Raw genomic sequence first — 11,178 nt, forward strand, 5'->3', positions numbered from 1 at the left:
GGCAGGAACAACCCCAGGTTCCAGTATAGGTTGGGAAATTACATATTAGAGAGCAGTGTAGGGGAAAGGGACCTGGGGTCCTGGTGGACAGCAGGATGACCATGAGCCAGCACTGTGCCCTTGTGGCCAGGAAGGCCAATGGTACCTGGGGTGGATTAGAAGGGGGGTGGTTAGTAGATCGAGAGAGGTTCTCCTGCCCCTCTACTCTGCCCTGGTGAGACCACATCTGGAATATTGTGTCCAGTTCTGGGCCCCTCAGTTCCAGAAGGACAGGGAACTGCTGGAGAGAGTCCAGCGCAGGGCAACAAAGATGCTGAAGGGAGTGGAGCATCTCCTGTGTGAGGAAAGGCTGAGGGAGCTGGGGCTCTTTAGTTTGGAGAAGAGGAGACTGGGGGGTGACCTCATTAATGTTTATAAATATATAAAGGGTGAGTGTCACGAGGATGGAGCCAGGCTCTTCTCGGTGGCAAACAATGATAGGACAAGGGGTAATGGGGTCAAACTGGAACACAAGATGTTCCACTTAAGTTTGAGAAAAAACTTCTCAGTGAGGGTGACAGACACTGGAACAGGCTGCCCAGGGAGGTTGTGGAGTCTCCTTTGCTGGAGACATTCAAAACCCACCTGTACATGTTCCTGTGTGACCTCACCGAGGTGTTCCTGCTCCAGCAGGGGGATTGGACTGGATGATCTTTTGAGTTCCCTTCCAATCCCAAACATACTGTGATACTGTGAGATTTACCAAAATTCTAAATCCTTTGGGATTTCTGATGTAAAACAGAAAATACTGACCTGTTTAATCCTTCAAATAATTTCCAAACCTCTTGTAGTGAGGAAAAGGATAGTTGTTTATTATATTATACTAGGTTTTGTCCACTATTGGTAAAGTTTGCACTGAGACCAAGCACTGAAAATGCCTTTCACTTTTGTAGCCTCAAATCTTCTGATGCAAAGATCATGAGGAAAACCATGATTAAATTTGGGGAAAAAAAGGACGGCTGGAAGACAATGTGTTCAAAATTTAGTGAATCTGTATTTAAGATATGTACCATCTCCTAAAATAGACTGAAATAATTTGCAAATTCTAATGAATTCATTGTGAGCGTTTTTCCGTGTAAATTGTTTCTTGAGCAAACTCAAAGTGGCCACATGATGGTGCCAAGTCACAGTGGTAAAAAATGAGTGTCTTCTATACACAGCATAATACCACTTTGGGAATGAATTTGCTGCACGTTCTCCTTTCCTCAAAAGCAGCAACTGCAACCCAGAGAGCCTGATGAGCTGTCCGAGGGACGTGCATTTCAGAGACCATTTCACTATCCTTTTTCTTTGGTCAGCCATAGTTTTGGGGTTTTTTTAATGGCCATAAACACAAATGACTCTCCTTCATTGTTGAGTTCATATAGTAATAATGTACAGTCCAAATTAAATTATAACAAGTTTATTAATCCAGATAAAGAACAGGTGACAGGTACTTTTCACAGTAAAGTAGCAGAGCTTTACTACAGAGATGCATAGTAAAAAAACCAAACCCAAATCTCATTCTTTCCCTCTCAAATAGAAAGATACACCCTCCACCACTCCCTCCCCCCAATTTAAGATCAAAATTAAGCTTTCAAATTATAGTAGCCTCCTTAAAGAAATCTCCTTCTTATGATTTCATCACTTTCATGATTTACCATCCTGAATTTTCTTACTGCACCCGCTTCCCTACATGGAAACTGTAAACAAAGGGCTGGGGTGTTTCTGCCTTGTTCTGTGCGCAGTGGTACTGGGTTTTTCTCCCCAATATGCAAAATGGAAAAAGCATCAACCTTCCCACAGAAGTACCTGGTGGAGCTGCTGTCAACAGGTATGTCCAAATTCAAAGATCCAACTATTTTAGGCCAGTTTGTATTTGTGCTTGTGCTGCCTGGAGAGCTGGGAGTGAGTCAGTTCTTGCACTGGGCCTGTGTTTCTTGCCTACAAAAGTGAGTTTTCTTTCTTGAACTGCGAACTAATGTCATAATCCAAATGCATCCTGTGCTGGCAGTGCTGTTATGAGAATGCAGGGGAAAACTGTGTAGAAGTTGCTGCACTCTTGTGCATTCTCTCACTGGGTAAGTGCAGACTGTTGGAGTGACGACCCGTCTCATCTGAGCATTGGGGCCTGTTGATGGAACAATTTCTGAGCACATATCTGATCAGAAAAGTGGGAAGTATTGGTCGGCTGCATTACAAGGAAAGCATTCCGTGCATAAGGACTTACACAATTGTTTCAAACAAAATACTCAGTTTTCCATCAGCTGCTTCCAATGATTGTCAAATTTATATTAACATAAGGTGTGGAATTTTGCATGTTTCGTAAGAAAGCAAGAACATGATTAATTAAAAATTAGACCCTGGATATGAAAGAAAAAGTTCACTGGTAATTCCAAAGCATTTCATATCCTTATTATTTTTACCAGTAGCTCTGATAAATGTGCCTATGTGCACACATTTTATTGGTTGATTTTTATATGATATGTAAACACCACTATAATGAAAATTTAAAATAGCTCAAATAAAGATATTTTTCCCACCTATGGGCAATTTTGGAATTCATGTTCTTAACAGTATGAACTGTAGTTAAAGTTAACTGACCTATGTAATAGATACTTATGATTCAAGTGATACAGAAGTTAAATCACTATCCACCCATATTAATAACTTTTGTAAAATATAACTTCTTGCTCTTAAGCCAAAAAATCCTGGCAGCAAGAATGAAACATTTTAAATCTGCAAAATGCCAGAAAGTTTTGGCTAAACTTCTGCTTTTATTTTCCACTTCATGAACATGCTTTGAAAGCCTTTTCTATTTAGAACATAAATATTAATATTGTTTTCATTGGATTCTGTCATCTCACAGATGGGAAAATGAAGTTTTCAGTAGCTGAATAATAAGTTAACTGAGTAACAGGATTCTTGAATCAGATGGCTGATTTCTTACAACTGTTTAGAAATGCTTTTATTAACCTGTCAGCCTATATTTGCAGTAGAGTTTGGGAGAACAAGAAGAGCATGATTCATCTTTTGTACCAGAACACTCGTTTTAATTGTACTGAAGGTGACCATCCTACCCAATGCAATTTTGCTTTAATTAATAATAACTGTCATTTGGTTATGTTGAAAGATCCAAGAGCATTGTAGCTTCCATAGCAATGAGGGGATATTTTACTATCTGGAATATTTTTAGCAGAACACAGTTAAAACATAAAAATAGTTCTTTTTTTAAAATATCTTTTTTGCCTGATGGAATTGGAAAGTCTATGTAGGTTTGTTCTAGGTGTGGAAATTGGCTGGAATAAAGCAAACACTGAAGTGTCGTCGCATTACACAGCCTGTTGGGAATAGGCCTATTGGTAAAATTCACTTAGGAACTAACCAGAATTAGTGGGCATGCTTGGTGATATGCAAACCAGGAAAGGTTATGCAGATACTGGGACAGGAAACTGGTTGATGAGCCAGATTTTCATGGCTAGCTGGATTTCCAGCCAGGCTTACCAGGATTCTGTTTGTAGACAAACACTCCTTGTCCGTCTGTTTCTGAGCCTCCTCGGCTGTGAGAAGGCAGGCGGCAATTCCAGTTACAGCTCCTCTTAAAGAAATCAGCTAACTTCTCTTTTAATAGTAGTTCCTGAAGGTCTCAGCAAGTGAAATTCTCTTGCCATGGTTCCCGTTGTAGGCCTTTTCATGCGTTATTCAAACTGCCATAGGAGAGTCTAGGTCTTGATGTTACAGCATAGGAAATTATTTAGGTGGCATAGGAAGTGATAGGAAGTGATTTAGGTGGCGCTCTGTGAAAACTGCTATGTGAAAGATCCCATTGGAGCTGTTTAAGAACGTATTACATTTCAAGCTGTTTTTTCACTCTGAGCCTCTTAGCACGATTACAGAGTTTTGCTGCTCACCTCCCATGTGCTAATCATTGGCGTGAAAGGTGGAGAAGGGATGTGGGCTGCCCAGTCCTGGGAGTTCCACATTGTTCAGGCTGTTCTGAAACTGAATAAATAGGATATCTGCTTGCTGCCGTGGGGAGGCACTGAAGACATCCTTAGAGTGTCAGCCAGCCTTTCCAGTTCCCTGTGCTCTTTAGGAAAGGAAAGAAAAATACATTTTCAGTGTCTGATGCTTCAGCAGTCGCAGTGTAGGTCACGGCATTTGCCATTCTTTAAGCTGTTAAAACCAAATCAAAGTTCATTTGACACAGTAATGGTTACATCCCACAGGATTTTGCAGGTGGAAATAGAGTGACAACAAACCCAGCCAAGCAAAAAACAATCATATCAATTATGGGAATTACACTTCTGATGATGTTTTGCAAAAGCTTTGCATGAAGGAGGAAATGTTTATGTATGCTCTTAATGGTAAAAATAATCATTTTTTTAATAGATCAGCCATGCCCAGCATTAGCTATTTTTAAAGAAGTCAGCAAATGCAATTATGCAAATAGCTGCTGACTATGGCTGGGAGGAAGGAGATGCTGCTTCCCTCTGTGCAGTATTTTCCACAGCCTTTCCCCAATTCACTCAGCCTTTCCTTTCTATATTCTGCAGCCACTGGTACCAAGCCCACTATACTGGGGATGAAAAGATGTCCCTTGATCAGATCACCTGAGATCTTGAAGGGTTTAAAAGTGTTTTCACAGCTGGCACTGGAAGCTGGAGATTTTTAGCTCCACAGCAGATAGTGCATTGGAGGAGCAATGCAGACGTTCTGTGTCTGACAGCATGCAAACCAGTCCATAATGAAATATTAATGATTTCTTTATACCTCATGGACCAAATCAAAGCCAACCAAAATCAATGGAAATATTACCATGTATATCTTATGTTTCTCCTATACAGGCTGGGAAAAGTAACAGAAAGTCATTGCAAGTCTTTATATTTCCTGTATTTATATAGAGGTATTTATAGGCACTGATCATCCCCATACTGCCCTCCCCCCACCAACACACACACTTTTCTCTCAGGTTTCTGTCAGAAACTATGGTGTTTTCTCTTGGATGGTCAACATCAATATTTGTTTGATGCCACGAGCTGCCACTTGAGACAGGTAAAAGCGCTCAATCTATTGTCAATAGTTTAAGGTGGTTTAGGTGGAAAAAAATCTCTGAGTAAGTGTTGAAGTAAGTAATTTGTAACTCCAGTGAAATGCTCCGAATGAATGGAATGGCACGAAGGTGTGTGCAAGAGCGATTTCCAACTGCAAATGGTGACCAGGCCTGGCCACCCTATCTCCTTACTGGGGTGCCAGCTCTGCGCTCTGGAGACCCTTCTCCCTTCTGGATGCTAAATCCCAAAAACTATCGTATAGGTGTGCGGTTGGGATACTTAGACCTGAGTGTGAGGCATGAGGGACTCTAGTGGTCTATGCGGTCTGGATTCAACTTCCATCCCTCTCAAGTTTTCCCACATTACGGGAAGCGCTGGCTCTCCCTGGCCAGGCCCTGGCCCCTGTTCTTGCCTCTTGAATAAAGGCACTAACACTTGCACATAGTTTGAAAAATCTCTGGTTTTCATAGATGTAGCTTAAACTTTTTGACACTGTGCCATTAGATGGAATTTCAGCTCCGCATCACTTATATCCTATTACAAATTAAAGCAGCCTAAGTGCTCTGTTTTCCACTTACACACTGGTGCAACCCAGTTGAAAGCAGCAATGATACCTGAGCAAAAGCAGGAGTAAAGTAATTTGTAATAGCCTATACCACCCATTGACATTTATAACATGATTATTTTTCGCCTTTAGTTGAACCTTTATTTCTATTGGATTAATTACATTTTATAATATGTTTGTTACCCTTTTCTGCCAGGTGTCAAGTGGGTTTTGCTTTTAGGAGTCTGAAATATAACAGTTTCATTGGAAACTAATTCTATGCACAGGTCAGACAATCTGTTGCCCCTGAATAAGTTTAATACAATAAATAAAAAGCAGTTAGAATATATTATTAGTGTTTTTAGTCAAGCCTTGAGGCAGCTACAGTGTTCTTTAAGAGGTCTTGCCTCTTAGCCAGAAGTTCTGCTTTGCCAGCTGATAATTCCACTGCTATTCTTCTTTTGTGAGTCTTGTGACCCGGCAAAACGGCTCAACCCGTCTAGACCACAGGTGTTGCACATCAGGGATTTCATAACTTGCCTTTAACTCAAATTGCAATGTTTTTTCCTCCCTGTGATAGAAAAAAAAATACAGACCACAGCATCTGGTTAGACACATATTTTAGAAGATACATTTTTAATCCACTTGATTCCTCTTGGAGACAGAAGAACAGAGAGCTGGGTAAAATAGAGTTGCCTAGAGACATGGAGAAACTCTTCCAAAGGCTTAGAGAATGGATAGTCTGTAATGAGATATTTGCTTTCCTCTTTAAATAGTGAACGGTGAACCCTTACAATGAGTTGCATAAGGACGTGCACTCAGTACTGCAGGTTTCAAATGCCATATCTTAAGGGCAAAGAATTAAGAGAAAAATTTAATTAACTTTCCTCATCTAGAATAATTTTTTACAACCATTTGGGAGTCAAGTTGAAATAAGTGACTATGAAAAGAGTCTTTGTTTCACACTGCTTATATGATGGAGGTAGAAAAGATATGGGGTTTTTTGATTGTTGCATTTATTTGCAAGGTAACATGATACTTTTAATGTCCAGGCAGTTGAGCCAAAGGACAGGCTGATTAATAGCAGAAAAGTAGGATAAAGAAAGAAATGGATCTGAAACTGCCCTTCTAACCTTCATTTAGAAAATTAATGATTACCGAGGTTACTTTAGATATCCAGCTATTTTTCACATTGTAAGATAGTGTCAAAGAGCCTAATTTAAAGATTAATTAATCCAAAATGATGGAATTCCCATTGAGTATAATGAAGTTCCTTCACTGGGGTCGTTTGGATTGGGACATGGGGCCTAGATTACTAGAATACATTACTGTTGATTCCCTAAGTTCCCTTAGGCTTTTAGTTTACTTGCTCAATATTTAGCATTTTGGAGGTTCAGCAAGGTCAATTCGTTAGACAAATACATAATTAATTATGTTGTGGCTGCATGGGGTCCGTGCTGTACAGATGCAACTGAAAATGACCTATCCACAATCTTCAAAGATATGAAGTGTAGTTTACATTTGTTTAAAATCCAGTTTGCATTCTTTTAATATTATACAAAGATAAGGATTTCACAATATTCACAATCCTTGTATCCATGTCTTTGCAACACAAAAACTTTACTTCTTTAGTGTCCTTAGTGATCCCTGAAGTTTAAGATCTTTCTAAAAAATCTACCCATGTAGGAAAACAGCCATATTCAAACAACAGGTCGATCTTATCCCATTCACATGGGCCAACAGCACATGCTGAAGAAAGAAATAGAGAGTAACACAGGAAACGTACAATGATACTTTTCTTCCAAGTATGGTAAGTCTTCCAAGCCTCTGGCAATCTGTGGCATAGGAATTTTCTGACTCAGATCACAGTGTTTAAGAGAAAGAGAGGCATTTTTTTTTCCCATTAATTCATCCAATAGCTTTTAAAAACTATTTTTATTTTGGCCTCCAAAAATTTTGTGGCAAGATATTCCACCAAATAATTGCGCTGTGTAAATAAACACTTATGTTTTAAGCCTACTGGCTGATGAGTTCATTAACTATGTTCTAGATTTTGTATTATCTGAAAAGGGAAGCTTTAGCTGAGAAATAAAGTGGGAAATCTTTTTCCCCATACTATCTCTGTCTATGACTCCTCTGTTAATGACTCCTCTTCCAAATATTCTTCATTCATCTCTGAGTTGCATTTAGAACATGATTTAGGCTCAAATGTTGTCTCACTTTGAACTACAGAGTGTTTTCTTTAATAGTCACATCTGGAAATACCAGTAAATTGCATCAGACCCTGCTCCAAGAATGCTTGTTTAGATAAGGATAGTAGATGTGTATTGGAATTAGCCTCTGGCAGAGCCTGGGAGCTTCAGCCCTTGCACGATGTAGACGTAGCCTCCACTAAAAGTCAATAACAGAATATGTCATTATTCTTAAAGTGACCACTTTTTAAAATAAGAAATCCTTATATTGGCATAGAATAAGGCTGGTGATGTGGTAGGTTTGTAGTTTGATCCCCCCAGGGTAATGAGGCAGGTAGCTCTCATCTAGAGGTTGAAGATTTCCAAAGCAGAGCAGAAAGGAAGGAATGTTGCAGCTGGGGATCACGTGTCCCATGATCCAAGGGAAACTTTGGGCTTGTGAGCTCTGAATTATAGCATCCAAGTTTGCACACACTTCAGGGACAGATAAACTTCAGGTTCTTGCCACTCCTAATTCTCCTTCGGTGTAGCTGTGCCGGTGTCCAACAGCTTCATCTGTTAAAGGATGGAGCATCTTGTCTGAGGTGCTGACTACTTGACTGACCATTAGACAGATTAATCATTTTGACAAGAAGAAGCATGTGTATCCTTTTAGTGTTTTGGTTTTCAGTGTCTCCAGAGAGATGTTCCATTTCAAAGTGCAAAAATAAAACCAAACGGATATCCAAGACTGAGCTAGTTGTAAGAGGCTTGGTCAAGTCCACGGGGGGAATGAATCCTCTGTATAATGCAGTGGAAAAGCTGTGATTGTTTAGAAAGGAACAGATCATCTTTGACTTTATAGAAGACAGTAATTCTCCTTTTCTTAATTGTGCCTCTGTAGGCATCTTTTTAAAGCAAATAATATTGCTTGATCCATAATATTACCATTTTGAATCTTTTCAGGTGGAAATTAGACTATTAGAACGAGTCAAGGTGTAACACATCAGCAGCTGACAGCTATTTGAATGATCTGGCTCTTAACTAGATAGTAGGAATTTGTAGGAAAAAACACACAATTTATTGGTCAGTATTGATCTCTGAAGTCAAAAGGCCATGGGGAACATGGCCATGGGGAACGTTCAATTCCTAGGAAAGAACCAAAGACAAAGTATAGTTATCTTGTTTTTAAAACACAGATTCAAATACACTAGTAAAATATTGTCATGAGAAAGGAGTACAGGAAATAGGTGGAAGTTCTAAATATAGATGCTAATTAAATAATATAAGTGTGTGTATATGTTTTTCTCTGTATCTAAAACTTAGATACCTCATGTCCAGATTTAGGTAATTTAGAGATTTAATTTAGATTATGAAATGCTTAGATTTAGATTAAAAGGCTGCTTTGTAAATGTAGCCACCACCTGCTCTGTGGCCATGACCTCCTCTCACAGCCAAGCTTGTCCTTACCCAGGGGACCTCGGTCCTGGCCCAGGGACAGGCACCATTGCTGTCTCTGCCAGACAAGAGGTGTCAATTATGCATCACAGCAAAACAAGCCAGATTTAGGATTCAGCATTCTTTTAGGTTCCTGGGATATCCCAAGATAATGGACTTCAGAGTGATGTGTTTCAAAGAGGGAGAAAAATGTTCCTCCATGAATATTTCTTGGAGCTTTTTGTGGCACAGTATGATTGACAGGATTCAAATGAGATTAAGAGATACTGAGGCAATATCAGTCACTGCGAATCTCATAACTTTCTTCATCTATGTCAATGTAAATCTGAAGTCTACTCTCCCTACCCCATCATCAGTCTGACAGACTAGGGGTTTCAACATAACAATATCATTACCTCCACATCTCAAACAACAGAGGCAAGAACACTGGTTCCACAATGAAAATTTCATAATGGAGAGCTGCTGAAAACAATGTTTCTAAAATATCATTTTAGTAGTTTTTCTGCAACACATTTCTTAGAGATTAAATATGTAATATTGCAGTGTAGAGCAATTGGCACTGCCTCAGAAAGGGCAACAGAGCTGGTCACTGCTCTGCCTTTCAGGCAGCTTGTGCTGAAGCCGCCAGCATCCCCCCGGGCAGGCACTATAGGGGTATATAGCAAATGGGCCATAGGGCAGCTAAAAGGCTGACAGCTGACATAAGGAAAATCTGCAATGTCAGATTTATGAAGCTCCGGATGTTGATATTGGAGTTATTCACAATATTTCTATAATTTGCACCATTCAGCAGCTGAGACATATAATGCACTCTCCCAGGGGATCTCAATGTCTGATCTCCAAGAACGGTCATGAAAAGTTTCTAGTAAAAGTGACACAATTCGAATGAAATGAAACAGTGAGACAAAATTGGGAGGTACACGTATTTCATAAATGCCTTCTTCTGTGTGAATGTGGATTTTAAATCTTTATTTTAATCACCCCATCACTAGTCTGCGAGACTGCATTGAAAAACACAGATTTTGCAGGGCATGATGGGAGGGAATTGGTGCTACTGTGTCGCAGAAGTAGAATAAAAAATGAGCACAGATTTGGGGTGTTTGCATTAGAACTGTGCTGGAAAACATTTCAGTCAGTGACCTGTGGACTGCACCTTGGGAAAGCTGAGACTGAGCACCTCTGCTCAGAGCCCTGGCAGAGCTCCCCTCTGAAAGCGTTACCTGAAATACCTCTGCTTGTTCAAGGGGAATCTCAAGACACAAGGTTGGCTGCTAGGGCCACCAGTGTCTGACATAATTGCAGTGGCTGCTGAGAAAGCAGGTGAAGACCCCAATGGTATAACAAGGATACACAAGGTTGGATCCTAAGGCATCTGTTCTGCCTCTTTAATATTTTTCATCCCGTGGTGAAGACCAAAGCTTCTGTATGGCATGGCAGGAGGTAACGAGTGGAAAGGTGCTGATGTTGCTGTAGAAGGGGATTGGGATCGTAGGTGCTTTCTCCTCCTTATTCACCTCATGGAACAGAAGAACCCTGGCAGTGTGAAGCTGGGGGATTCACCCACATGCTGGTGAGGAGGAAGGGGTAGGAAGACAAGACAGTGCTATATGGAGAAGATATGTTCATGCCGCACATTCCCTCCTTTCACACCAGAGGTTACTGCATCTTGCACATATGCTCTTAACTGCCCAAAAACTAGAACCCACACGTGGTTAACCAACTAAGGTTTCCAAATTTCTGATTTGTTCCCTTCTAGAACCAATGTTGCCCATCCAGATCCTGCAGAGGAGAAATCAAAATATAATTAAAAAAACCAAATCTTGCTGTTGAGTGACTTTAAATATCAGGTTGAGCAATCAAAAAAAAACAAGTCCCATTTACCTGAAATACTGCTGAATACCTCAACTTCTTGTGATGCATGATCACACCATCT

This window comes from Columba livia, chromosome 2 (assembly GCF_036013475.1).
Source record: "Columba livia isolate bColLiv1 breed racing homer chromosome 2, bColLiv1.pat.W.v2, whole genome shotgun sequence".
Classification (NCBI taxonomy): Eukaryota; Metazoa; Chordata; class Aves; order Columbiformes; family Columbidae; genus Columba; species Columba livia.